General features: G+C 49.3%; 21 non-coding genes across 21 annotated transcripts; all 21 read right to left on the bottom strand.

The window, feature by feature from the left end:
• Nucleotides 1-197: 197 nt before the first annotated feature.
• On the bottom strand, nt 198-316 carry LOC124563003. Its single transcript, XR_006969801.1, has one exon. It is a non-coding gene; the product is annotated as a 5S ribosomal RNA (ribosomal RNA).
• A 1,013-nt stretch (nt 317-1,329) lies between these two features.
• Nucleotides 1,330-1,448, bottom strand: LOC124563322. Its single transcript, XR_006970089.1, has one exon. It is a non-coding gene; the product is annotated as a 5S ribosomal RNA (ribosomal RNA).
• A 1,014-nt stretch (nt 1,449-2,462) lies between these two features.
• LOC124563002 lies at nt 2,463-2,581 on the bottom strand. The gene has a single exon (XR_006969800.1). It is a non-coding gene; the product is annotated as a 5S ribosomal RNA (ribosomal RNA).
• A 1,013-nt stretch (nt 2,582-3,594) lies between these two features.
• On the bottom strand, nt 3,595-3,713 carry LOC124563237. Its single transcript, XR_006970012.1, has one exon. It is a non-coding gene; the product is annotated as a 5S ribosomal RNA (ribosomal RNA).
• Nucleotides 3,714-4,724: 1,011 nt separating this feature from the next.
• On the bottom strand, nt 4,725-4,843 carry LOC124563236. Its single transcript, XR_006970011.1, has one exon. It is a non-coding gene; the product is annotated as a 5S ribosomal RNA (ribosomal RNA).
• Nucleotides 4,844-5,855: 1,012 nt separating this feature from the next.
• Nucleotides 5,856-5,974, bottom strand: LOC124563234. The gene has a single exon (XR_006970009.1). It is a non-coding gene; the product is annotated as a 5S ribosomal RNA (ribosomal RNA).
• Nucleotides 5,975-6,986: 1,012 nt separating this feature from the next.
• Nucleotides 6,987-7,105, bottom strand: LOC124563000. Its single transcript, XR_006969798.1, has one exon. It is a non-coding gene; the product is annotated as a 5S ribosomal RNA (ribosomal RNA).
• Nucleotides 7,106-8,119: 1,014 nt separating this feature from the next.
• LOC124563321 lies at nt 8,120-8,238 on the bottom strand. Its single transcript, XR_006970088.1, has one exon. It is a non-coding gene; the product is annotated as a 5S ribosomal RNA (ribosomal RNA).
• Nucleotides 8,239-9,252: 1,014 nt separating this feature from the next.
• On the bottom strand, nt 9,253-9,371 carry LOC124562999. The gene has a single exon (XR_006969797.1). It is a non-coding gene; the product is annotated as a 5S ribosomal RNA (ribosomal RNA).
• A 1,014-nt stretch (nt 9,372-10,385) lies between these two features.
• LOC124563233 lies at nt 10,386-10,504 on the bottom strand. The gene has a single exon (XR_006970008.1). It is a non-coding gene; the product is annotated as a 5S ribosomal RNA (ribosomal RNA).
• A 1,011-nt stretch (nt 10,505-11,515) lies between these two features.
• On the bottom strand, nt 11,516-11,634 carry LOC124563232. Its single transcript, XR_006970007.1, has one exon. It is a non-coding gene; the product is annotated as a 5S ribosomal RNA (ribosomal RNA).
• Nucleotides 11,635-12,646: 1,012 nt separating this feature from the next.
• Nucleotides 12,647-12,765, bottom strand: LOC124562998. The gene has a single exon (XR_006969796.1). It is a non-coding gene; the product is annotated as a 5S ribosomal RNA (ribosomal RNA).
• Nucleotides 12,766-13,778: 1,013 nt separating this feature from the next.
• LOC124562996 lies at nt 13,779-13,897 on the bottom strand. The gene has a single exon (XR_006969795.1). It is a non-coding gene; the product is annotated as a 5S ribosomal RNA (ribosomal RNA).
• Nucleotides 13,898-14,912: 1,015 nt separating this feature from the next.
• On the bottom strand, nt 14,913-15,031 carry LOC124562995. The gene has a single exon (XR_006969794.1). It is a non-coding gene; the product is annotated as a 5S ribosomal RNA (ribosomal RNA).
• Nucleotides 15,032-16,044: 1,013 nt separating this feature from the next.
• On the bottom strand, nt 16,045-16,163 carry LOC124562994. The gene has a single exon (XR_006969793.1). It is a non-coding gene; the product is annotated as a 5S ribosomal RNA (ribosomal RNA).
• A 1,014-nt stretch (nt 16,164-17,177) lies between these two features.
• LOC124562993 lies at nt 17,178-17,296 on the bottom strand. Its single transcript, XR_006969792.1, has one exon. It is a non-coding gene; the product is annotated as a 5S ribosomal RNA (ribosomal RNA).
• Nucleotides 17,297-18,311: 1,015 nt separating this feature from the next.
• Nucleotides 18,312-18,430, bottom strand: LOC124562992. Its single transcript, XR_006969791.1, has one exon. It is a non-coding gene; the product is annotated as a 5S ribosomal RNA (ribosomal RNA).
• A 1,012-nt stretch (nt 18,431-19,442) lies between these two features.
• Nucleotides 19,443-19,561, bottom strand: LOC124562991. The gene has a single exon (XR_006969790.1). It is a non-coding gene; the product is annotated as a 5S ribosomal RNA (ribosomal RNA).
• A 1,003-nt stretch (nt 19,562-20,564) lies between these two features.
• LOC124562990 lies at nt 20,565-20,683 on the bottom strand. The gene has a single exon (XR_006969789.1). It is a non-coding gene; the product is annotated as a 5S ribosomal RNA (ribosomal RNA).
• Nucleotides 20,684-21,695: 1,012 nt separating this feature from the next.
• Nucleotides 21,696-21,814, bottom strand: LOC124562988. Its single transcript, XR_006969787.1, has one exon. It is a non-coding gene; the product is annotated as a 5S ribosomal RNA (ribosomal RNA).
• A 1,012-nt stretch (nt 21,815-22,826) lies between these two features.
• LOC124563201 lies at nt 22,827-22,945 on the bottom strand. The gene has a single exon (XR_006969979.1). It is a non-coding gene; the product is annotated as a 5S ribosomal RNA (ribosomal RNA).
• Between the last annotated feature and the right edge of the window lie 3,241 nt (nt 22,946-26,186).

Raw genomic sequence — 26,186 nt, 5'->3', positions numbered from 1 at the left:
TTCGTACTGTTTTGTCGTTTTCAAAGACTTCCTGGCGAACTTGGTTAGCACATTCTCCCTCAAACTGAGATATTTACTGCAATTTCGCACCTTATGGTCATTACAGTAGATTAAAATGCTTAAGCAAGAATCTTTGTCCCAACAGAACGGTGGTATGGAAAGAGGGCGGTATAAAAAAAAAAAGGTAAATGAAAGGGAGCCAACAGCACGTGGTGTTCCCAGGTGGTCACCCATCCAAGTACTAACCACGCCCGATGTTGCTTAACTTCGGTGATCGGACGAGAACCGGTGTACTCAACATGGTATGGCCGTTGGCGCCCATATAATGTAGGCGCATGGCAGAATTCGCATTCGGTTCTTATCCCAACACACACAAAATCATACTTTTCGGTCGAAAGCAGCCGCATTTTTTTTTTATTGACAATTCGTCACGTTAGCGCGAACGCAATCCTGAGTTCCAAAACTTATGAGCCGGAAGGACGCGCTTCGTGTATTTTTTTTTTTTTTGTGAGATTTATAAATTTATTTATTAACATTACATCGTTACAAGCTAACACCTTTACAACATAAAACACGAACAGAGTTGTAATTGTAAGCACTTCCTTCTGCAATCCGACGTGCCAGCAGAGCGACTGCCGAATTAGCGGGCGCGCCGCCGTGTGTGTGAGACGCGCAGCTTCTCGTTGCACCTCCTGTCATCCGCTTGGCGCGTGCAGCCTTCGACACTCGCGGAAGACGCATCTTGTCCCTGGTGTCCAGCGCAGGAGGGTTGGCGCGCGGCCGACCGGCGTATGGCCTGTGCGGGGTGTGGCAGAGTGTTGTTGGAGGGCGCCACTGCTGGCGATGTGAGCTTCCTCGCCTCGCCTCAGACGAGGTGTTTGCGTAATTTGCAGTGCATTCGCACCATTCCTGTCCCTGTCCCCGTCCCGACTTGTCCCGACTTTGCTCGGCTGCCGCTCGCTGCCGCTCGGGTCGTGGCCCATATAACAGCGCAAGCACAAGAAACGTCTGCAGGAGATGACGAGACGAGACGAGACGACTAAGGAATATATTGATAATTACATATCGAAGTAGGAATTGTACACCGCTACACAACAACAGGCGCTGACGTATTTCAGAACACATCTGCCGATTCGTACTGTTTTGTCGTTTTCAAAGACTTCCTGGCGAACTTGGTTAGCACATTCTCCCTCAAACTGAGATATTTACTGCAATTTCGCACCTTATGGTCATTACAGTAGATTAAAATGCTTAAGCAAGAATCTTTGTCCCAACAGAACGGTGGTATGGAAAGAGGGCGGTATAAAAAAAAAAAGGTAAATGAAAGGGAGCCAACAGCACGTGGTGTTCCCAGGTGGTCACCCATGCAAGTACTAACCACGCCCGATGTTGCTTAACTTCGGAGATCGGACGAGAACCGGTGTACTCAACATGGTATGGCCGTTGGCGCCCATATAATGTAGGCGCATGGCAGAATTCGCATTCGGTTCTTATCCCAACACACACAAAATCATACTTTTCGGTCGAAAGCAGCCGCATTTTTTTTTTATTGACAATTCGTCACGTTAGCGCGAACGCAATCCTGAGTTCCAAAACTTATGAGCCGGAAGGACGCGCTTCGTGTATTTTTTTTTTTTTTTGTGAGATTTATAAATTTATTTATTAACATTACATCGTTACAAGCTAACACCTTTACAACATAAAACACGAACAGAGTTGTAATTGTAAGCACTTCCTTCTGCAATCCGACGTGCCAGCAGAGCGACTGCCGAATTAGCGGGCGCGCCGCCGTGTGTGTGAGACGCGCAGCTTCTCGTTGCACCTCCTGTCATCCGCTTGGCGCGTGCAGCCTTCGACACTCGCGGAAGACGCATCTTGTCCCTGGTGTCCAGCGCAGGAGGGTTGGCGCGCGGCCGACCGGCGTATGGCCTGTGCGGGGTGTGGCAGAGTGTTGTTGGAGGGCGCCACTGCTGGCGATGTGAGCTTCCTCGCCTCGCCTCAGACGAGGTGTTTGCGTAATTTGCAGTGCATTCGCACCATTCCTGTCCCTGTCCCCGTCCCGACTTGTCCCGACTTTGCTCGGCTGCCGCTCGCTGCCGCTCGGGTCGTGGCCCATATAACAGCGCAAGCACAAGAAACGTCTGCAGGAGATGACGAGACGAGACGAGACGACTAAGGAATATATTTATAATTACATATCGAAGTAGGAATTGTACACCGCTACACAACAACAGGCGCTGACGTATTTCAGAACACATCTGCCGATTCGTACTGTTTTGTCGTTTTCAAAGACTTCCTGGCGAACTTGGTTAGCACATTCTCCCTCAAACTGAGATATTTACTGCAATTTCGCACCTTATGGTCATTACAGTAGATTAAAATGCTTAAGCAAGAATCTTTGTCCCAACAGAACGGTGGTATGGAAAGAGGGCGGTATAAAAAAAAAAAGGTAAATGAAAGGGAGCCAACAGCACGTGGTGTTCCCAGGTGGTCACCCATCCAAGTACTAACCACGCCCGATGTTGCTTAACTTCGGTGATCGGACGAGAACCGGTGTACTCAACATGGTATGGCCGTTGGCGCCCATATAATGTAGGCGCATGGCAGAATTCGCATTCGGTTCTTATCCCAACACACACAAAATCATACTTTTCGGTCGAAAGCAGCCGCATTTTTTTTTTATTGACAATTCGTCACGTTAGCGCGAACGCAATCCTGAGTTCCAAAACTTATGAGCCGGAAGGACGCGCTTCGTGTATTTTTTTTTTTTTTGTGAGATTTATAAATTTATTTATTAACATTACATCGTTACAAGCTAACACCTTTACAACATAAAACACGAACAGAGTTGTAATTGTAAGCACTTCCTTCTGCAATCCGACGTGCCAGCAGAGCGACTGCCGAATTAGCGGGCGCGCCGCCGTGTGTGTGAGACGCGCAGCTTCTCGTTGCACCTCCTGTCATCCGCTTGGCGCGTGCAGCCTTCGACACTCGCGGAAGACGCATCTTGTCCCTGGTGTCCAGCGCAGGAGGGTTGGCGCGCGGCCGACCGGCGTATGGCCTGTGCGGGGTGTGGCAGAGTGTTGTTGGAGGGCGCCACTGCTGGCGATGTGAGCTTCCTCGCCTCGCCTCAGACGAGGTGTTTGCGTAATTTGCAGTGCATTCGCACCATTCCTGTCCCTGTCCCCGTCCCGACTTGTCCCGACTTTGCTCGGCTGCCGCTCGCTGCCGCTCGGGTCGTGGCCCATATAACAGCGCAAGCACAAGAAACGTCTGCAGGAGATGACGAGACGAGACGAGACGACTAAGGAATATATTGATAATTACATATCGAAGTAGGAATTGTACACCGCTACACAACAACAGGCGCTGACGTATTTCAGAACACATCTGCCGATTCGTACTGTTTTGTCGTTTTCAAAGACTTCCTGGCGAACTTGGTTAGCACATTCTCCCTCAAACTGAGATATTTACTGCAATTTCGCACCTTATGGTCATTACAGTAGATTAAAATGCTTAAGCAAGAATCTTTGTCCCAACAGAACGGTGGTATGGAAAGAGGGCGGTATAAAAAAAAAAAGGTAAATGAAAGGGAGCCAACAGCACGTGGTGTTCCCAGGTGGTCACCCATCCAAGTACTAACCACGCCCGATGTTGCTTAACTTCGGAGATCGGACGAGAACCGGTGTACTCAACATGGTATGGCCGTTGGCGCCCATATAATGTAGGCGCATGGCAGAATTCGCATTCGGTTCTTATCCCAACACACACAAAATCATACTTTTCGGTCGAAAGCAGCCGCATTTTTTTTTTATTGACAATTCGTCACGTTAGCGCGAACGCAATCCTGAGTTCCAAAGCTTATGAGCCGGAAGGACGCGCTTCGTGTATTTTTTTTTTTTTGTGAGATTTATAAATTTATTTATTAACATTACATCGTTACAAGCTAACACCTTTACAACATAAAACACGAACAGAGTTGTAATTGTAAGCACTTCCTTCTGCAATCCGACGTGCCAGCAGAGCGACTGCCGAATTAGCGGGCGCGCCGCCGTGTGTGTGAGACGCGCAGCTTCTCGTTGCACCTCCTGTCATCCGCTTGGCGCGTGCAGCCTTCGACACTCGCGGAAGACGCATCTTGTCCCTGGTGTCCAGCGCAGGAGGGTTGGCGCGCGGCCGACCGGCGTATGGCCTGTGCGGGGTGTGGCAGAGTGTTGTTGGAGGGCGCCACTGCTGGCGATGTGAGCTTCCTCGCCTCGCCTCAGACGAGGTGTTTGCGTAATTTGCAGTGCATTCGCACCATTCCTGTCCCTGTCCCCGTCCCGACTTGTCCCGACTTTGCTCGGCTGCCGCTCGCTGCCGCTCGGGTCGTGGCCCATATAACAGCGCAAGCACAAGAAACGTCTGCAGGAGATGACGAGACGAGACGAGACGACTAAGGAATATATTGATAATTACATATCGAAGTAGGAATTGTACACCGCTACACAACAACAGGCGCTGACGTATTTCAGAACACATCTGCCGATTCGTACTGTTTTGTCGTTTTCAAAGACTTCCTGGCGAACTTGGTTAGCACATTCTCCCTCAAACTGAGATATTTACTGCAATTTCGCACCTTATGGTCATTACAGTAGATTAAAATGCTTAAGCAAGAATCTTTGTCCCAACAGAACGGTGGTATGGAAAGAGGGCGGTATAAAAAAAAAAGGTAAATGAAAGGGAGCCAACAGCACGTGGTGTTCCCAGGTGGTCACCCATCCAAGTACTAACCACGCCCGATGTTGCTTAACTTCGGAGATCGGACGAGAACCGGTGTACTCAACATGGTATGGCCGTTGGCGCCCATATAATGTAGGCGCATGGCAGAATTCGCATTCGGTTCTTATCCCAACACACACAAAATCATACTTTTCGGTCGAAAGCAGCCGCATTTTTTTTTTATTGACAATTCGTCACGTTAGCGCGAACGCAATCCTGAGTTCCAAAACTTATGAGCCGGAAGGACGCGCTTCGTGTATTTTTTTTTTTTTGTGAGATTTATAAATTTATTTATTAACATTACATCGTTACAAGCTAACACCTTTACAACATAAAACACGAACAGAGTTGTAATTGTAAGCACTTCCTTCTGCAATCCGACGTGCCAGCAGAGCGACTGCCGAATTAGCGGGCGCGCCGCCGTGTGTGTGAGACGCGCAGCTTCTCGTTGCACCTCCTGTCATCCGCTTGGCGCGTGCAGCCTTCGACACTCGCGGAAGACGCATCTTGTCCCTGGTGTCCAGCGCAGGAGGGTTGGCGCGCGGCCGACCGGCGTATGGCCTGTGCGGGGTGTGGCAGAGTGTTGTTGGAGGGCGCCACTGCTGGCGATGTGAGCTTCCTCGCCTCGCCTCAGACGAGGTGTTTGCGTAATTTGCAGTGCATTCGCACCATTCCTGTCCCTGTCCCCGTCCCGACTTGTCCCGACTTTGCTCGGCTGCCGCTCGCTGCCGCTCGGGTCGTGGCCCATATAACAGCGCAAGCACAAGAAACGTCTGCAGGAGATGACGAGACGAGACGAGACGACTAAGGAATATATTGATAATTACATATCGAAGTAGGAATTGTACACCGCTACACAACAACAGGCGCTGACGTATTTCAGAACACATCTGCCGATTCGTACTGTTTTGTCGTTTTCAAAGACTTCCTGGCGAACTTGGTTAGCACATTCTCCCTCAAACTGAGATATTTACTGCAATTTCGCACCTTATGGTCATTACAGTAGATTAAAATGCTTAAGCAAGAATCTTTGTCCCAACAGAACGGTGGTATGGAAAGAGGGCGGTATAAAAAAAAAAAGGTAAATGAAAGGGAGCCAACAGCACGTGGTGTTCCCAGGTGGTCACCCATCCAAGTACTAACCACGCCCGATGTTGCTTAACTTCGGAGATCGGACGAGAACCGGTGTACTCAACATGGTATGGCCGTTGGCGCCCATATAATGTAGGCGCATGGCAGAATTCGCATTCGGTTCTTATCCCAACACACACAAAATCATACTTTTCGGTCGAAAGCAGCCGCATTTTTTTTTTATTGACAATTCGTCACGTTAGCGCGAACGCAATCCTGAGTTCCAAAACTTATGAGCCGGAAGGACGCGCTTCGTGTATTTTTTTTTTTTTGTGAGATTTATAAATTTATTTATTAACATTACATCGTTACAAGCTAACACCTTTACAACATAAAACACGAACAGAGTTGTAATTGTAAGCACTTCCTTCTGCAATCCGACGTGCCAGCAGAGCGACTGCCGAATTAGCGGGCGCGCCGCCGTGTGTGTGAGACGCGCAGCTTCTCGTTGCACCTCCTGTCATCCGCTTGGCGCGTGCAGCCTTCGACACTCGCGGAAGACGCATCTTGTCCCTGGTGTCCAGCGCAGGAGGGTTGGCGCGCGGCCGACCGGCGTATGGCCTGTGCGGGGTGTGGCAGAGTGTTGTTGGAGGGCGCCACTGCTGGCGATGTGAGCTTCCTCGCCTCGCCTCAGACGAGGTGTTTGCGTAATTTGCAGTGCATTCGCACCATTCCTGTCCCTGTCCCCGTCCCGACTTGTCCCGACTTTGCTCGGCTGCCGCTCGCTGCCGCTCGGGTCGTGGCCCATATAACAGCGCAAGCACAAGAAACGTCTGCAGGAGATGACGAGACGAGACGAGACGACTAAGGAATATATTTATAATTACATATCGAAGTAGGAATTGTACACCGCTACACAACAACAGGCGCTGACGTATTTCAGAACACATCTGCCGATTCGTACTGTTTTGTCGTTTTCAAAGACTTCCTGGCGAACTTGGTTAGCACATTCTCCCTCAAACTGAGATATTTACTGCAATTTCGCACCTTATGGTCATTACAGTAGATTAAAATGCTTAAGCAAGAATCTTTGTCCCAACAGAACGGTGGTATGGAAAGAGGGCGGTATAAAAAAAAAAAGGTAAATGAAAGGGAGCCAACAGCACGTGGTGTTCCCAGGTGGTCACCCATCCAAGTACTAACCACGCCCGATGTTGCTTAACTTCGGTGATCGGACGAGAACCGGTGTACTCAACATGGTATGGCCGTTGGCGCCCATATAATGTAGGCGCATGGCAGAATTCGCATTCGGTTCTTATCCCAACACACACAAAATCATACTTTTCGGTCGAAAGCAGCCGCATTTTTTTTTTATTGACAATTCGTCACGTTAGCGCGAACGCAATCCTGAGTTCCAAAACTTATGAGCCGGAAGGACGCGCTTCGTGTATTTTTTTTTTTTTTTGTGAGATTTATAAATTTATTTATTAACATTACATCGTTACAAGCTAACACCTTTACAACATAAAACACGAACAGAGTTGTAATTGTAAGCACTTCCTTCTGCAATCCGACGTGCCAGCAGAGCGACTGCCGAATTAGCGGGCGCGCCGCCGTGTGTGTGAGACGCGCAGCTTCTCGTTGCACCTCCTGTCATCCGCTTGGCGCGTGCAGCCTTCGACACTCGCGGAAGACGCATCTTGTCCCTGGTGTCCAGCGCAGGAGGGTTGGCGCGCGGCCGACCGGCGTATGGCCTGTGCGGGGTGTGGCAGAGTGTTGTTGGAGGGCGCCACTGCTGGCGATGTGAGCTTCCTCGCCTCGCCTCAGACGAGGTGTTTGCGTAATTTGCAGTGCATTCGCACCATTCCTGTCCCTGTCCCCGTCCCGACTTGTCCCGACTTTGCTCGGCTGCCGCTCGCTGCCGCTCGGGTCGTGGCCCATATAACAGCGCAAGCACAAGAAACGTCTGCAGGAGATGACGAGACGAGACGAGACGACTAAGGAATATATTGATAATTACATATCGAAGTAGGAATTGTACACCGCTACACAACAACAGGCGCTGACGTATTTCAGAACACATCTGCCGATTCGTACTGTTTTGTCGTTTTCAAAGACTTCCTGGCGAACTTGGTTAGCACATTCTCCCTCAAACTGAGATATTTACTGCAATTTCGCACCTTATGGTCATTACAGTAGATTAAAATGCTTAAGCAAGAATCTTTGTCCCAACAGAACGGTGGTATGGAAAGAGGGCGGTATAAAAAAAAAAAGGTAAATGAAAGGGAGCCAACAGCACGTGGTGTTCCCAGGTGGTCACCCATGCAAGTACTAACCACGCCCGATGTTGCTTAACTTCGGAGATCGGACGAGAACCGGTGTACTCAACATGGTATGGCCGTTGGCGCCCATATAATGTAGGCGCATGGCAGAATTCGCATTCGGTTCTTATCCCAACACACACAAAATCATACTTTTCGGTCGAAAGCAGCCGCATTTTTTTTTTATTGACAATTCGTCACGTTAGCGCGAACGCAATCCTGAGTTCCAAAACTTATGAGCCGGAAGGACGCGCTTCGTGTATTTTTTTTTTTTTTTGTGAGATTTATAAATTTATTTATTAACATTACATCGTTACAAGCTAACACCTTTACAACATAAAACACGAACAGAGTTGTAATTGTAAGCACTTCCTTCTGCAATCCGACGTGCCAGCAGAGCGACTGCCGAATTAGCGGGCGCGCCGCCGTGTGTGTGAGACGCGCAGCTTCTCGTTGCACCTCCTGTCATCCGCTTGGCGCGTGCAGCCTTCGACACTCGCGGAAGACGCATCTTGTCCCTGGTGTCCAGCGCAGGAGGGTTGGCGCGCGGCCGACCGGCGTATGGCCTGTGCGGGGTGTGGCAGAGTGTTGTTGGAGGGCGCCACTGCTGGCGATGTGAGCTTCCTCGCCTCGCCTCAGACGAGGTGTTTGCGTAATTTGCAGTGCATTCGCACCATTCCTGTCCCTGTCCCCGTCCCGACTTGTCCCGACTTTGCTCGGCTGCCGCTCGCTGCCGCTCGGGTCGTGGCCCATATAACAGCGCAAGCACAAGAAACGTCTGCAGGAGATGACGAGACGAGACGAGACGACTAAGGAATATATTTATAATTACATATCGAAGTAGGAATTGTACACCGCTACACAACAACAGGCGCTGACGTATTTCAGAACACATCTGCCGATTCGTACTGTTTTGTCGTTTTCAAAGACTTCCTGGCGAACTTGGTTAGCACATTCTCCCTCAAACTGAGATATTTACTGCAATTTCGCACCTTATGGTCATTACAGTAGATTAAAATGCTTAAGCAAGAATCTTTGTCCCAACAGAACGGTGGTATGGAAAGAGGGCGGTATAAAAAAAAAAAGGTAAATGAAAGGGAGCCAACAGCACGTGGTGTTCCCAGGTGGTCACCCATCCAAGTACTAACCACGCCCGATGTTGCTTAACTTCGGTGATCGGACGAGAACCGGTGTACTCAACATGGTATGGCCGTTGGCGCCCATATAATGTAGGCGCATGGCAGAATTCGCATTCGGTTCTTATCCCAACACACACAAAATCATACTTTTCGGTCGAAAGCAGCCGCATTTTTTTTTTATTGACAATTCGTCACGTTAGCGCGAACGCAATCCTGAGTTCCAAAACTTATGAGCCGGAAGGACGCGCTTCGTGTATTTTTTTTTTTTTTTGTGAGATTTATAAATTTATTTATTAACATTACATCGTTACAAGCTAACACCTTTACAACATAAAACACGAACAGAGTTGTAATTGTAAGCACTTCCTTCTGCAATCCGACGTGCCAGCAGAGCGACTGCCGAATTAGCGGGCGCGCCGCCGTGTGTGTGAGACGCGCAGCTTCTCGTTGCACCTCCTGTCATCCGCTTGGCGCGTGCAGCCTTCGACACTCGCGGAAGACGCATCTTGTCCCTGGTGTCCAGCGCAGGAGGGTTGGCGCGCGGCCGACCGGCGTATGGCCTGTGCGGGGTGTGGCAGAGTGTTGTTGGAGGGCGCCACTGCTGGCGATGTGAGCTTCCTCGCCTCGCCTCAGACGAGGTGTTTGCGTAATTTGCAGTGCATTCGCACCATTCCTGTCCCTGTCCCCGTCCCGACTTGTCCCGACTTTGCTCGGCTGCCGCTCGCTGCCGCTCGGGTCGTGGCCCATATAACAGCGCAAGCACAAGAAACGTCTGCAGGAGATGACGAGACGAGACGAGACGACTAAGGAATATATTGATAATTACATATCGAAGTAGGAATTGTACACCGCTACACAACAACAGGCGCTGACGTATTTCAGAACACATCTGCCGATTCGTACTGTTTTGTCGTTTTCAAAGACTTCCTGGCGAACTTGGTTAGCACATTCTCCCTCAAACTGAGATATTTACTGCAATTTCGCACCTTATGGTCATTACAGTAGATTAAAATGCTTAAGCAAGAATCTTTGTCCCAACAGAACGGTGGTATGGAAAGAGGGCGGTATAAAAAAAAAAAGGTAAATGAAAGGGAGCCAACAGCACGTGGTGTTCCCAGGTGGTCACCCATCCAAGTACTAACCACGCCCGATGTTGCTTAACTTCGGAGATCGGACGAGAACCGGTGTACTCAACATGGTATGGCCGTTGGCGCCCATATAATGTAGGCGCATGGCAGAATTCGCATTCGGTTCTTATCCCAACACACACAAAATCATACTTTTCGGTCGAAAGCAGCCGCATTTTTTTTTTATTGACAATTCGTCACGTTAGCGCGAACGCAATCCTGAGTTCCAAAACTTATGAGCCGGAAGGACGCGCTTCGTGTATTTTTTTTTTTTGTGAGATTTATAAATTTATTTATTAACATTACATCGTTACAAGCTAACACCTTTACAACATAAAACACGAACAGAGTTGTAATTGTAAGCACTTCCTTCTGCAATCCGACGTGCCAGCAGAGCGACTGCCGAATTAGCGGGCGCGCCGCCGTGTGTGTGAGACGCGCAGCTTCTCGTTGCACCTCCTGTCATCCGCTTGGCGCGTGCAGCCTTCGACACTCGCGGAAGACGCATCTTGTCCCTGGTGTCCAGCGCAGGAGGGTTGGCGCGCGGCCGACCGGCGTATGGCCTGTGCGGGGTGTGGCAGAGTGTTGTTGGAGGGCGCCACTGCTGGCGATGTGAGCTTCCTCGCCTCGCCTCAGACGAGGTGTTTGCGTAATTTGCAGTGCATTCGCACCATTCCTGTCCCTGTCCCCGTCCCGACTTGTCCCGACTTTGCTCGGCTGCCGCTCGCTGCCGCTCGGGTCGTGGCCCATATAACAGCGCAAGCACAAGAAACGTCTGCAGGAGATGACGAGACGAGACGAGACGACTAAGGAATATATTGATAATTACATATCGAAGTAGGAATTGTACACCGCTACACAACAACAGGCGCTGACGTATTTCAGAACACATCTGCCGATTCGTACTGTTTTGTCGTTTTCAAAGACTTCCTGGCGAACTTGGTTAGCACATTCTCCCTCAAACTGAGATATTTACTGCAATTTCGCACCTTATGGTCATTACAGTAGATTAAAATGCTTAAGCAAGAATCTTTGTCCCAACAGAACGGTGGTATGGAAAGAGGGCGGTATAAAAAAAAAAAGGTAAATGAAAGGGAGCCAACAGCACGTGGTGTTCCCAGGTGGTCACCCATCCAAGTACTAACCACGCCCGATGTTGCTTAACTTCGGAGATCGGACGAGAACCGGTGTACTCAACATGGTATGGCCGTTGGCGCCCATATAATGTAGGCGCATGGCAGAATTCGCATTCGGTTCTTATCCCAACACACACAAAATCATACTTTTCGGTCGAAAGCAGCCGCATTTTTTTTTTATTGACAATTCGTCACGTTAGCGCGAACGCAATCCTGAGTTCCAAAACTTATGAGCCGGAAGGACGCGCTTCGTGTATTTTTTTTTTTTTGTGAGATTTATAAATTTATTTATTAACATTACATCGTTACAAGCTAACACCTTTACAACATAAAACACGAACAGAGTTGTAATTGTAAGCACTTCCTTCTGCAATCCGACGTGCCAGCAGAGCGACTGCCGAATTAGCGGGCGCGCCGCCGTGTGTGTGAGACGCGCAGCTTCTCGTTGCACCTCCTGTCATCCGCTTGGCGCGTGCAGCCTTCGACACTCGCGGAAGACGCATCTTGTCCCTGGTGTCCAGCGCAGGAGGGTTGGCGCGCGGCCGACCGGCGTATGGCCTGTGCGGGGTGTGGCAGAGTGTTGTTGGAGGGCGCCACTGCTGGCGATGTGAGCTTCCTCGCCTCGCCTCAGACGAGGTGTTTGCGTAATTTGCAGTGCATTCGCACCATTCCTGTCCCTGTCCCCGTCCCGACTTGTCCCGACTTTGCTCGGCTGCCGCTCGCTGCCGCTCGGGTCGTGGCCCATATAACAGCGCAAGCACAAGAAACGTCTGCAGGAGATGACGAGACGAGACGAGACGACTAAGGAATATATTGATAATTACATATCGAAGTAGGAATTGTACACCGCTACACAACAACAGGCGCTGACGTATTTCAGAACACATCTGCCGATTCGTACTGTTTTGTCGTTTTCAAAGACTTCCTGGCGAACTTGGTTAGCACATTCTCCCTCAAACTGAGATATTTACTGCAATTTCGCACCTTATGGTCATTACAGTAGATTAAAATGCTTAAGCAAGAATCTTTGTCCCAACAGAACGGTGGTATGGAAAGAGGGCGGTATAAAAAAAAAAAGGTAAATGAAAGGGAGCCAACAGCACGTGGTGTTCCCAGGTGGTCACCCATCCAAGTACTAACCACGCCCGATGTTGCTTAACTTCGGTGATCGGACGAGAACCGGTGTACTCAACATGGTATGGCCGTTGGCGCCCATATAATGTAGGCGCATGGCAGAATTCGCATTCGGTTCTTATCCCAACACACACAAAATCATACTTTTCGGTCGAAAGCAGCCGCATTTTTTTTTTATTGACAATTCGTCACGTTAGCGCGAACGCAATCCTGAGTTCCAAAACTTATGAGCCGGAAGGACGCGCTTCGTGTATTTTTTTTTTTTTTGTGAGATTTATAAATTTATTTATTAACATTACATCGTTACAAGCTAACACCTTTACAACATAAAACACGAACAGAGTTGTAATTGTAAGCACTTCCTTCTGCAATCCGACGTGCCAGCAGAGCGACTGCCGAATTAGCGGGCGCGCCGCCGTGTGTGTGAGACGCGCAGCTTCTCGTTGCACCTCCTGTCATCCGCTTGGCGCGTGCAGCCTTCGACACTCGCGGAAGACGCATCTTGTCCCTGGTGTCCAGCGCAGGAGGGTTGGCGCGCGGCCGACCGGCGTATGGCCTGTGCGGGGTGTGGCAGAGTGTTGTTGGAGGGCGCCACTGCTGGCGATGTGAGCTTCCTCGCCTCGCCTCAGACGAGGTGTTTGCGTAATTTGCAGTGCATTCGCACCATTCCTGTCCCTGTCCCCGTCCCGACTTGTCCCGACTTTGCTCGGCTGCCGCTCGCTGCCGCTCGGGTCGTGGCCCATATAACAGCGCAAGCACAAGAAACGTCTGCAGGAGATGACGAGACGAGACGAGACGACTAAGGAATATATTTATAATTACATATCGAAGTAGGAATTGTACACCGCTACACAACAACAGGCGCTGACGTATTTCAGAACACATCTGCCGATTCGTACTGTTTTGTCGTTTTCAAAGACTTCCTGGCGAACTTGGTTAGCACATTCTCCCTCAAACTGAGATATTTACTGCAATTTCGCACCTTATGGTCATTACAGTAGATTAAAATGCTTAAGCAAGAATCTTTGTCCCAACAGAACGGTGGTATGGAAAGAGGGCGGTATAAAAAAAAAAAGGTAAATGAAAGGGAGCCAACAGCACGTGGTGTTCCCAGGTGGTCACCCATCCAAGTACTAACCACGCCCGATGTTGCTTAACTTCGGTGATCGGACGAGAACCGGTGTACTCAACATGGTATGGCCGTTGGCGCCCATATAATGTAGGCGCATGGCAGAATTCGCATTCGGTTCTTATCCCAACACACACAAAATCATACTTTTCGGTCGAAAGCAGCCGCATTTTTTTTTTATTGACAATTCGTCACGTTAGCGCGAACGCAATCCTGAGTTCCAAAACTTATGAGCCGGAAGGACGCGCTTCGTGTATTTTTTTTTTTTTTTTGTGAGATTTATAAATTTATTTATTAACATTACATCGTTACAAGCTAACACCTTTACAACATAAAACACGAACAGAGTTGTAATTGTAAGCACTTCCTTCTGCAATCCGACGTGCCAGCAGAGCGACTGCCGAATTAGCGGGCGCGCCGCCGTGTGTGTGAGACGCGCAGCTTCTCGTTGCACCTCCTGTCATCCGCTTGGCGCGTGCAGCCTTCGACACTCGCGGAAGACGCATCTTGTCCCTGGTGTCCAGCGCAGGAGGGTTGGCGCGCGGCCGACCGGCGTATGGCCTGTGCGGGGTGTGGCAGAGTGTTGTTGGAGGGCGCCACTGCTGGCGATGTGAGCTTCCTCGCCTCGCCTCAGACGAGGTGTTTGCGTAATTTGCAGTGCATTCGCACCATTCCTGTCCCTGTCCCCGTCCCGACTTGTCCCGACTTTGCTCGGCTGCCGCTCGCTGCCGCTCGGGTCGTGGCCCATATAACAGCGCAAGCACAAGAAACGTCTGCAGGAGATGACGAGACGAGACGAGACGACTAAGGAATATATTTATAATTACATATCGAAGTAGGAATTGTACACCGCTACACAACAACAGGCGCTGACGTATTTCAGAACACATCTGCCGATTCGTACTGTTTTGTCGTTTTCAAAGACTTCCTGGCGAACTTGGTTAGCACATTCTCCCTCAAACTGAGATATTTACTGCAATTTCGCACCTTATGGTCATTACAGTAGATTAAAATGCTTAAGCAAGAATCTTTGTCCCAACAGAACGGTGGTATGGAAAGAGGGCGGTATAAAAAAAAAAAGGTAAATGAAAGGGAGCCAACAGCACGTGGTGTTCCCAGGTGGTCACCCATCCAAGTACTAACCACGCCCGATGTTGCTTAACTTCGGTGATCGGACGAGAACCGGTGTACTCAACATGGTATGGCCGTTGGCGCCCATATAATGTAGGCGCATGGCAGAATTCGCATTCGGTTCTTATCCCAACACACACAAAATCATACTTTTCGGTCGAAAGCAGCCGCATTTTTTTTTTATTGACAATTCGTCACGTTAGCGCGAACGCAATCCTGAGTTCCAAAACTTATGAGCCGGAAGGACGCGCTTCGTGTATTTTTTTTTTTTTTGTGAGATTTATAAATTTATTTATTAACATTACATCGTTACAAGCTAACACCTTTACAACATAAAACACGAACAGAGTTGTAATTGTAAGCACTTCCTTCTGCAATCCGACGTGCCAGCAGAGCGACTGCCGAATTAGCGGGCGCGCCGCCGTGTGTGTGAGACGCGCAGCTTCTCGTTGCACCTCCTGTCATCCGCTTGGCGCGTGCAGCCTTCGACACTCGCGGAAGACGCATCTTGTCCCTGGTGTCCAGCGCAGGAGGGTTGGCGCGCGGCCGACCGGCGTATGGCCTGTGCGGGGTGTGGCAGAGTGTTGTTGGAGGGCGCCACTGCTGGCGATGTGAGCTTCCTCGCCTCGCCTCAGACGAGGTGTTTGCGTAATTTGCAGTGCATTCGCACCATTCCTGTCCCTGTCCCCGTCCCGACTTGTCCCGACTTTGCTCGGCTGCCGCTCGCTGCCGCTCGGGTCGTGGCCCATATAACAGCGCAAGCACAAGAAACGTCTGCAGGAGATGACGAGACGAGACGAGACGACTAAGGAATATATTGATAATTACATATCGAAGTAGGAATTGTACACCGCTACACAACAACAGGCGCTGACGTATTTCAGAACACATCTGCCGATTCGTACTGTTTTGTCGTTTTCAAAGACTTCCTGGCGAACTTGGTTAGCACATTCTCCCTCAAACTGAGATATTTACTGCAATTTCGCACCTTATGGTCATTACAGTAGATTAAAATGCTTAAGCAAGAATCTTTGTCCCAACAGAACGGTGGTATGGAAAGAGGGCGGTATAAAAAAAAAAAGGTAAATGAAAGGGAGCCAACAGCACGTGGTGTTCCCAGGTGGTCACCCATCCAAGTACTAACCACGCCCGATGTTGCTTAACTTCGGTGATCGGACGAGAACCGGTGTACTCAACATGGTATGGCCGTTGGCGCCCATATAATGTAGGCGCATGGCAGAATTCGCATTCGGTTCTTATCCCAACACACACAAAATCATACTTTTCGGTCGAAAGCAGCCGCATTTTTTTTTTATTGACAATTCGTCACGTTAGCGCGAACGCAATCCTGAGTTCCAAAACTTATGAGCCGGAAGGACGCGCTTCGTGTATTTTTTTTTTTTTTTGTGAGATTTATAAATTTATTTATTAACATTACATCGTTACAAGCTAACACCTTTACAACATAAAACACGAACAGAGTTGTAATTGTAAGCACTTCCTTCTGCAATCCGACGTGCCAGCAGAGCGACTGCCGAATTAGCGGGCGCGCCGCCGTGTGTGTGAGACGCGCAGCTTCTCGTTGCACCTCCTGTCATCCGCTTGGCGCGTGCAGCCTTCGACACTCGCGGAAGACGCATCTTGTCCCTGGTGTCCAGCGCAGGAGGGTTGGCGCGCGGCCGACCGGCGTATGGCCTGTGCGGGGTGTGGCAGAGTGTTGTTGGAGGGCGCCACTGCTGGCGATGTGAGCTTCCTCGCCTCGCCTCAGACGAGGTGTTTGCGTAATTTGCAGTGCATTCGCACCATTCCTGTCCCTGTCCCCGTCCCGACTTGTCCCGACTTTGCTCGGCTGCCGCTCGCTGCCGCTCGGGTCGTGGCCCATATAACAGCGCAAGCACAAGAAACGTCTGCAGGAGATGACGAGACGAGACGAGACGACTAAGGAATATATTTATAATTACATATCGAAGTAGGAATTGTACACCGCTACACAACAACAGGCGCTGACGTATTTCAGAACACATCTGCCGATTCGTACTGTTTTGTCGTTTTCAAAGACTTCCTGGCGAACTTGGTTAGCACATTCTCCCTCAAACTGAGATATTTACTGCAATTTCGCACCTTATGGTCATTACAGTAGATTAAAATGCTTAAGCAAGAATCTTTGTCCCAACAGAACGGTGGTATGGAAAGAGGGCGGTATAAAAAAAAAAAGGTAAATGAAAGGGAGCCAACAGCACGTGGTGTTCCCAGGTGGTCACCCATCCAAGTACTAACCACGCCCGATGTTGCTTAACTTCGGTGATCGGACGAGAACCGGTGTACTCAACATGGTATGGCCGTTGGCGCCCATATAATGTAGGCGCATGGCAGAATTCGCATTCGGTTCTTATCCCAACACACACAAAATCATACTTTTCGGTCGAAAGCAGCCGCATTTTTTTTTTATTGACAATTCGTCACGTTAGCGCGAACGCAATCCTGAGTTCCAAAACTTATGAGCCGGAAGGACGCGCTTCGTGTATTTTTTTTTTTTTTTTGTGAGATTTATAAATTTATTTATTAACATTACATCGTTACAAGCTAACACCTTTACAACATAAAACACGAACAGAGTTGTAATTGTAAGCACTTCCTTCTGCAATCCGACGTGCCAGCAGAGCGACTGCCGAATTAGCGGGCGCGCCGCCGTGTGTGTGAGACGCGCAGCTTCTCGTTGCACCTCCTGTCATCCGCTTGGCGCGTGCAGCCTTCGACACTCGCGGAAGACGCATCTTGTCCCTGGTGTCCAGCGCAGGAGGGTTGGCGCGCGGCCGACCGGCGTATGGCCTGTGCGGGGTGTGGCAGAGTGTTGTTGGAGGGCGCCACTGCTGGCGATGTGAGCTTCCTCGCCTCGCCTCAGACGAGGTGTTTGCGTAATTTGCAGTGCATTCGCACCATTCCTGTCCCTGTCCCCGTCCCGACTTGTCCCGACTTTGCTCGGCTGCCGCTCGCTGCCGCTCGGGTCGTGGCCCATATAACAGCGCAAGCACAAGAAACGTCTGCAGGAGATGACGAGACGAGACGAGACGACTAAGGAATATATTTATAATTACATATCGAAGTAGGAATTGTACACCGCTACACAACAACAGGCGCTGACGTATTTCAGAACACATCTGCCGATTCGTACTGTTTTGTCGTTTTCAAAGACTTCCTGGCGAACTTGGTTAGCACATTCTCCCTCAAACTGAGATATTTACTGCAATTTCGCACCTTATGGTCATTACAGTAGATTAAAATGCTTAAGCAAGAATCTTTGTCCCAACAGAACGGTGGTATGGAAAGAGGGCGGTATAAAAAAAAAAAGGTAAATGAAAGGGAGCCAACAGCACGTGGTGTTCCCAGGTGGTCACCCATCCAAGTACTAACCACGCCCGATGTTGCTTAACTTCGGTGATCGGACGAGAACCGGTGTACTCAACATGGTATGGCCGTTGGCGCCCATATAATGTAGGCGCATGGCAGAATTCGCATTCGGTTCTTATCCCAACACACACAAAATCATACTTTTCGGTCGAAAGCAGCCGCATTTTTTTTTATTGACAATTCGTCACGTTAGCGCGAACGCAATCCTGAGTTCCAAAACTTATGAGCCGGAAGGACGCGCTTCGTGTATTTTTTTTTTTTTTGTGAGATTTATAAATTTATTTATTAACATTACATCGTTACAAGCTAACACCTTTACAACATAAAACACGAACAGAGTTGTAATTGTAAGCACTTCCTTCTGCAATCCGACGTGCCAGCAGAGCGACTGCCGAATTAGCGGGCGCGCCGCCGTGTGTGTGAGACGCGCAGCTTCTCGTTGCACCTCCTGTCATCCGCTTGGCGCGTGCAGCCTTCGACACTCGCGGAAGACGCATCTTGTCCCTGGTGTCCAGCGCAGGAGGGTTGGCGCGCGGCCGACCGGCGTATGGCCTGTGCGGGGTGTGGCAGAGTGTTGTTGGAGGGCGCCACTGCTGGCGATGTGAGCTTCCTCGCCTCGCCTCAGACGAGGTGTTTGCGTAATTTGCAGTGCATTCGCACCATTCCTGTCCCTGTCCCCGTCCCGACTTGTCCCGACTTTGCTCGGCTGCCGCTCGCTGCCGCTCGGGTCGTGGCCCATATAACAGCGCAAGCACAAGAAACGTCTGCAGGAGATGACGAGACGAGACGAGACGACTAAGGAATATATTGATAATTACATATCGAAGTAGGAATTGTACACCGCTACACAACAACAGGCGCTGACGTATTTCAGAACACATCTGCCGATTCGTACTGTTTTGTCGTTTTCAAAGACTTCCTGGCGAACTTGGTTAGCACATTCTCCCTCAAACTGAGATATTTACTGCAATTTCGCACCTTATGGTCATTACAGTAGATTAAAATGCTTAAGCAAGAATCTTTGTCCCAACAGAACGGTGGTATGGAAAGAGGGCGGTATAAAAAAAAAAAGGTAAATGAAAGGGAGCCAACAGCACGTGGTGTTCCCAGGTGGTCACCCATCCAAGTACTAACCACGCCCGATGTTGCTTAACTTCGGTGATCGGACGAGAACCGGTGTACTCAACATGGTATGGCCGTTGGCGCCCATATAATGTAGGCGCATGGCAGAATTCGCATTCGGTTCTTATCCCAACACACACAAAATCATACTTTTCGGTCGAAAGCAGCCGCATTTTTTTTTTATTGACAATTCGTCACGTTAGCGCGAACGCAATCCTGAGTTCCAAAACTTATGAGCCGGAAGGACGCGCTTCGTGTATTTTTTTTTTTTTTGTGAGATTTATAAATTTATTTATTAACATTACATCGTTACAAGCTAACACCTTTACAACATAAAACACGAACAGAGTTGTAATTGTAAGCACTTCCTTCTGCAATCCGACGTGCCAGCAGAGCGACTGCCGAATTAGCGGGCGCGCCGCCGTGTGTGTGAGACGCGCAGCTTCTCGTTGCACCTCCTGTCATCCGCTTGGCGCGTGCAGCCTTCGACACTCGCGGAAGACGCATCTTGTCCCTGGTGTCCAGCGCAGGAGGGTTGGCGCGCGGCCGACCGGCGTATGGCCTGTGCGGGGTGTGGCAGAGTGTTGTTGGAGGGCGCCACTGCTGGCGATGTGAGCTTCCTCGCCTCGCCTCAGACGAGGTGTTTGCGTAATTTGCAGTGCATTCGCACCATTCCTGTCCCTGTCCCCGTCCCGACTTGTCCCGACTTTGCTCGGCTGCCGCTCGGGTCGTGGCCCATATAACAGCGCAAGCACAAGAAACGTCTGCAGGAGATGACGAGACGAGACGAGACGACTAAGGAATATATTGATAATTACATATCGAAGTAGGAATTGTACACCGCTACACAACAACAGGCGCTGACGTATTTCAGAACACATCTGCCGATTCGTACTGTTTTGTCGTTTTCAAAGACTTCCTGGCGAACTTGGTTAGCACATTCTCCCTCAAACTGAGATATTTACTGCAATTTCGCACCTTATGGTCATTACAGTAGATTAAAATGCTTAAGCAAGAATCTTTGTCCCAACAGAACGGTGGTATGGAAACAGGGCGGTATAAAAAAAAAAAGGTAAATGAAAGGGAGCCAACAGCACGTGGTGTTCCCAGGTGGTCACCCATCCAAGTACTAACCACGCCCGATGTTGCTTAACTTCGGTGATCGGACGAGAACCGGTGTACTCAACATGGTATGGCCGTTGGCGCCCATATAATGTAGGCGCATGGCAGAATTCGCATTCGGTTCTTATCCCAACACACACAAAATCATACTTTTCGGTCGAAAGCAGCCGCATTTTTTTTTTATTGACAATTCGTCACGTTAGCGCGAACGCAATCCTGAGTTCCAAAACTTATGAGCCGGAAGGACGCGCTTCGTGTATTTTTTTTTTTTTGTGAGATTTATAAATTTATTTATTAACATTACATCGTTACAAGCTAACACCTTTACAACATAAAACACGAACAGAGTTGTAATTGTAAGCACTTCCTTCTGCAATCCGACGTGCCAGCAGAGCGACTGCCGAATTAGCGGGCGCGCCGCCGTGTGTGTGAGACGCGCAGCTTCTCGTTGCACCTCCTGTCATCCGCTTGGCGCGTGCAGCCTTCGACACTCGCGGAAGACGCATCTTGTCCCTGGTGTCCAGCGCAGGAGGGTTGGCGCGCGGCCGACCGGCGTATGGCCTGTGCGGGGTGTGGCAGAGTGTTGTTGGAGGGCGCCACTGCTGGCGATGTGAGCTTCCTCGCCTCGCCTCAGACGAGGTGTTTGCGTAATTTGCAGTGCATTCGCACCATTCCTGTCCCTGTCCCCGTCCCGACTTGTCCCGACTTTGCTCGGCTGCCGCTCGCTGCCGCTCGGGTCGTGGCCCATATAACAGCGCAAGCACAAGAAACGTCTGCAGGAGATGACGAGACGAGACGAGACGACTAAGGAATATATTGATAATTACATATCGAAGTAGGAATTGTACACCGCTACACAACAACAGGCGCTGACGTATTTCAGAACACATCTGCCGATTCGTACTGTTTTGTCGTTTTCAAAGACTTCCTGGCGAACTTGGTTAGCACATTCTCCCTCAAACTGAGATATTTACTGCAATTTCGCACCTTATGGTCATTACAGTAGATTAAAATGCTTAAGCAAGAATCTTTGTCCCAACAGAACGGTGGTATGGAAAGAGGGCGGTATAAAAAAAAAAAGGTAAATGAAAGGGAGCCAACAGCACGTGGTGTTCCCAGGTGGTCACCCATCCAAGTACTAACCACGCCCGATGTTGCTTAACTTCGGTGATCGGACGAGAACCGGTGTACTCAACATGGTATGGCCGTTGGCGCCCATATAATGTAGGCGCATGGCAGAATTCGCATTCGGTTCTTATCCCAACACACACAAAATCATACTTTTCGGTCGAAAGCAGCCGCATTTTTTTTTTATTGACAATTCGTCACGTTAGCGCGAACGCAATCCTGAGTTCCAAAACTTATGAGCCGGAAGGACGCGCTTCGTGTATTTTTTTTTTTTTGTGAGATTTATAAATTTATTTATTAACATTACATCGTTACAAGCTAACACCTTTACAACATAAAACACGAACAGAGTTGTAATTGTAAGCACTTCCTTCTGCAATCCGACGTGCCAGCAGAGCGACTGCCGAATTAGCGGGCGCGCCGCCGTGTGTGTGAGACGCGCAGCTTCTCGTTGCACCTCCTGTCATCCGCTTGGCGCGTGCAGCCTTCGACACTCGCGGAAGACGCATCTTGTCCCTGGTGTCCAGCGCAGGAGGGTTGGCGCGCGGCCGACCGGCGTATGGCCTGTGCGGGGTGTGGCAGAGTGTTGTTGGAGGGCGCCACTGCTGGCGATGTGAGCTTCCTCGCCTCGCCTCAGACGAGGTGTTTGCGTAATTTGCAGTGCATTCGCACCATTCCTGTCCCTGTCCCCGTCCCGACTTGTCCCGACTTTGCTCGGCTGCCGCTCGCTGCCGCTCGGGTCGTGGCCCATATAACAGCGCAAGCACAAGAAACGTCTGCAGGAGATGACGAGACGAGACGAGACGACTAAGGAATATATTTATAATTACATATCGAAGTAGGAATTGTACACCGCTACACAACAACAGGCGCTGACGTATTTCAGAACACATCTGCCGATTCGTACTGTTTTGTCGTTTTCAAAGACTTCCTGGCGAACTTGGTTAGCACATTCTCCCTCAAACTGAGATATTTACTGCAATTTCGCACCTTATGGTCATTACAGTAGATTAAAATGCTTAAGCAAGAATCTTTGTCCCAACAGAACGGTGGTATGGAAAGAGGGCGGTATAAAAAAAAAAAGGTAAATGAAAGGGAGCCAACAGCACGTGGTGTTCCCAGGTGGTCACCCATCCAAGTACTAACCACGCCCGACGTTGCTTAACTTCGGTGATCGGACGAGAACCGGTGTACTCAACATGGTATGGCCGTTGGCGCCCATATAATGTAGGCGCATGGCAGAATTCGCATTCGGTTCTTATCCCAACACACACAAAATCATACTTTTCGGTCGAAAGCAGCCGCATTTTTTTTTTATTGACAATTCGTCACGTTAGCGCGAACGCAATCCTGAGTTCCAAAACTTATGAGCCGGAAGGACGCGCTTCGTGTATTTTTTTTTTTTTTGTGAGATTTATAAATTTATTTATTAACATTACATCGTTACAAGCTAACACCTTTACAACATAAAACACGAACAGAGTTGTAATTGTAAGCACTTCCTTCTGCAATCCGACGTGCCAGCAGAGCGACTGCCGAATTAGCGGGCGCGCCGCCGTGTGTGTGAGACGCGCAGCTTCTCGTTGCACCTCCTGTCATCCGCTTGGCGCGTGCAGCCTTCGACACTCGCGGAAGACGCATCTTGTCCCTGGTGTCCAGCGCAGGAGGGTTGGCGCGCGGCCGACCGGCGTATGGCCTGTGCGGGGTGTGGCAGAGTGTTGTTGGAGGGCGCCACTGCTGGCGATGTGAGCTTCCTCGCCTCGCCTCAGACGAGGTGTTTGCGTAATTTGCAGTGCATTCGCACCATTCCTGTCCCTGTCCCCGTCCCGACTTGTCCCGACTTTGCTCGGCTGCCGCTCGCTGCCGCTCGGGTCGTGGCCCATATAACAGCGCAAGCACAAGAAACGTCTGCAGGAGATGACGAGACGAGACGAGACGACTAAGGAATATATTTATAATTACATATCGAAGTAGGAATTGTACACCGCTACACAACAACAGGCGCTGACGTATTTCAGAACACATCTGCCGATTCGTACTGTTTTGTCGTTTTCAAAGACTTCCTGGCGAACTTGGTTAGCACATTCTCCCTCAAACTGAGATATTTACTGCAATTTCGCACCTTATGGTCATTACAGTAGATTAAAATGCTTAAGCAAGAATCTTTGTCCCAACAGAACGGTGGTATGGAAAGAGGGCGGTATAAAAAAAAAAAGGTAAATGAAAGGGAGCCAACAGCACGTTTTTTTTTGTTTTTTTGTTTTTTTTTTTTTTTTTTTTTTTTTTTTTTTTTATTTTTTTTGCAATTTCGCACCTTATGGTCATTACAGTAGATTAAAATGCTTAAGCAAGAATCTTTGTCCCAACAGAACGGTGGTATGGAAAGAGGGCGGTATAAAAAAAAAAAAGTTAAATGAAAGGGAGCCAACAGCACGTTTTTTTTTTTTTTTTTTTTTTTTTTTTCGGGCCTCCCATCTCCCCTTATAGCCCGGCCTTGTCGCTCTCCACAAAACGCCTTCCATTGGCGAGCTTCATGAGCTATAATGGTACTGTCGACTCCATGTCCCACGACGAACAGACGAAAAAGAAAACGTATCCCCCGTTAGCATCCTTGGGAATGTCGACGTCTGTCGGGAAAAAGCGACAGGTGCAAAGAAAAAACCATAATCCAAAAAATCTTCTAAATGGAGACAAGTAATCCACCAGAAAAACAAGAGTCCAGTATAGAAAAATATAAAACACAAAACTAGAAAAAGAAGCCACTTCCTCAGGTGTACTATTACTGGGAAAGTTCCACACCAGTAAAGCAGAGGAGTAAAGTCCAACAAGTGGAGAAGTGAAACTAAAAGAAGGAAATTAAAGGCACTGCGCGGTAATACAGGAAAAGACGAAAAGATAGTACTGCCGCCACTTGGGAGACCTACATGAGAAAGTTCTGCAAAAAGAAATTGCCGATGTCCACAGCATAAAAATAATCAGAATCAAGGAGAAGGTAAACCATACCGGAAATGAAAAGGAACACAAAGAATAGAAAGTAGAGTACCTCTGATTACACAAATTTCAATAATTGTACGTTCCTGGAAAAACACAACACGAGCGGTCAAAGTAGAAGAGTATACCAAATCATCAAACCATGTTAAGTAGCCATCGACATCCGAGTAAAAGCATGAGCAAGGGCAACCTGCAAAAAATTCGCGAAATTTGCACGATAGCCAGGCATGGCTGCAGTTTGTTCATGCTGAGTCCATAAGTATGTAAGAAAGTCAAATTCGGTTGTCAATTTCAGGGAAAACATTGCAAAAACGGCATGACCCAGGAGCCACACCGTGGCATTCTTCTTAGTATTCGGGTAGGCGGCGCACTGAGGGATTAAGACGTCTGTCGGCAAAACAGAGCGCGTATCCACCCGATTGATAAGGCGAACCATATCTCGGGCGGTATGCCAAACACTGCAAAAATGGCCACACACGAAACGGTGTTCAAGCGTATCCTCCACAGCACACAGGTCACAAGCTCCAGACGAGAGGAGATTAATGGAGTGGAGCTTCGCATTCGTAGGGAAGGTACGATGCACAACCTTGTACCACACTGCGTGTACAGAGGGAGGAAGAACATTGCTGGCAAGATTTTTCCATACCGTGACCCAGTTATACCACGGTAGCCGATACTCCCACTTACAACGCACAGTAGACCCACGGAAAGCAGAAGCGACGTCGCTGACTCGAAGGCTGGGAACGTCACAGAGCTCCAAGTAGCTGTTTTCCATATAGTAGCGACGCACATAATTAAGAAAAAAGGGAATGTGCGAGACATTCACCGGCGCCGCCGCAGATGGAGGACGATACAGAGTGAAGACCGCCGCAGTGGTACCGTTCGGGGCCTTTTCCATAACAACAGTGGTCCGTTTCCAAAACAGAGCAGAGCACTTCGCGCGTAGATCTACTAGACCCAAACCACCATCTGTCGGGATGAGAGTACAAGTGGCATACGAGACTTTAAAAATGTCACCTCGCCATAAAAACCAATACACCGCCTGCTTGAGGGCACGTTCCAATTGCCGAGGCAATGGAAGGACCTGTGCGAGATACCACGCCCTGGCCAGAATGGTAGTATTGATCAAGGCCACCTTATCACGAAGCGCCAACGTGCGAGCCGCATAGATCTTGGCAACGGCACGCACCTTGTGCAGCGTGGACCGCCAATTAAGCGCCTCCATCCGTTGTGGGTGAGAAGAAAACAGCACGCCCAGGACTTTTTGCTGTTCGCGGACGCAGAACCAGTTCCGCTGTAAGGACCTTGCGCGGGGTGTAAGAGGCAAACAAACAGTCTTAGCAGGGTTGACTATGGCACCCGTGGCTTTTTCAAAGCGTTGCAGTGCGCCATATAAAGTGTCAACGTCATCGGAATGGCCAAGGAAAACACCAAGGTCGTCGGCGTATGCCTTACAAACGAGGCGG

Source organism: Schistocerca americana, unplaced genomic scaffold (assembly GCF_021461395.2).
Source record: "Schistocerca americana isolate TAMUIC-IGC-003095 unplaced genomic scaffold, iqSchAmer2.1 HiC_scaffold_119, whole genome shotgun sequence".
Classification (NCBI taxonomy): Eukaryota; Metazoa; Arthropoda; class Insecta; order Orthoptera; family Acrididae; genus Schistocerca; species Schistocerca americana.
This window is presented reverse-complemented; position numbering and strand designations above follow the sequence as displayed.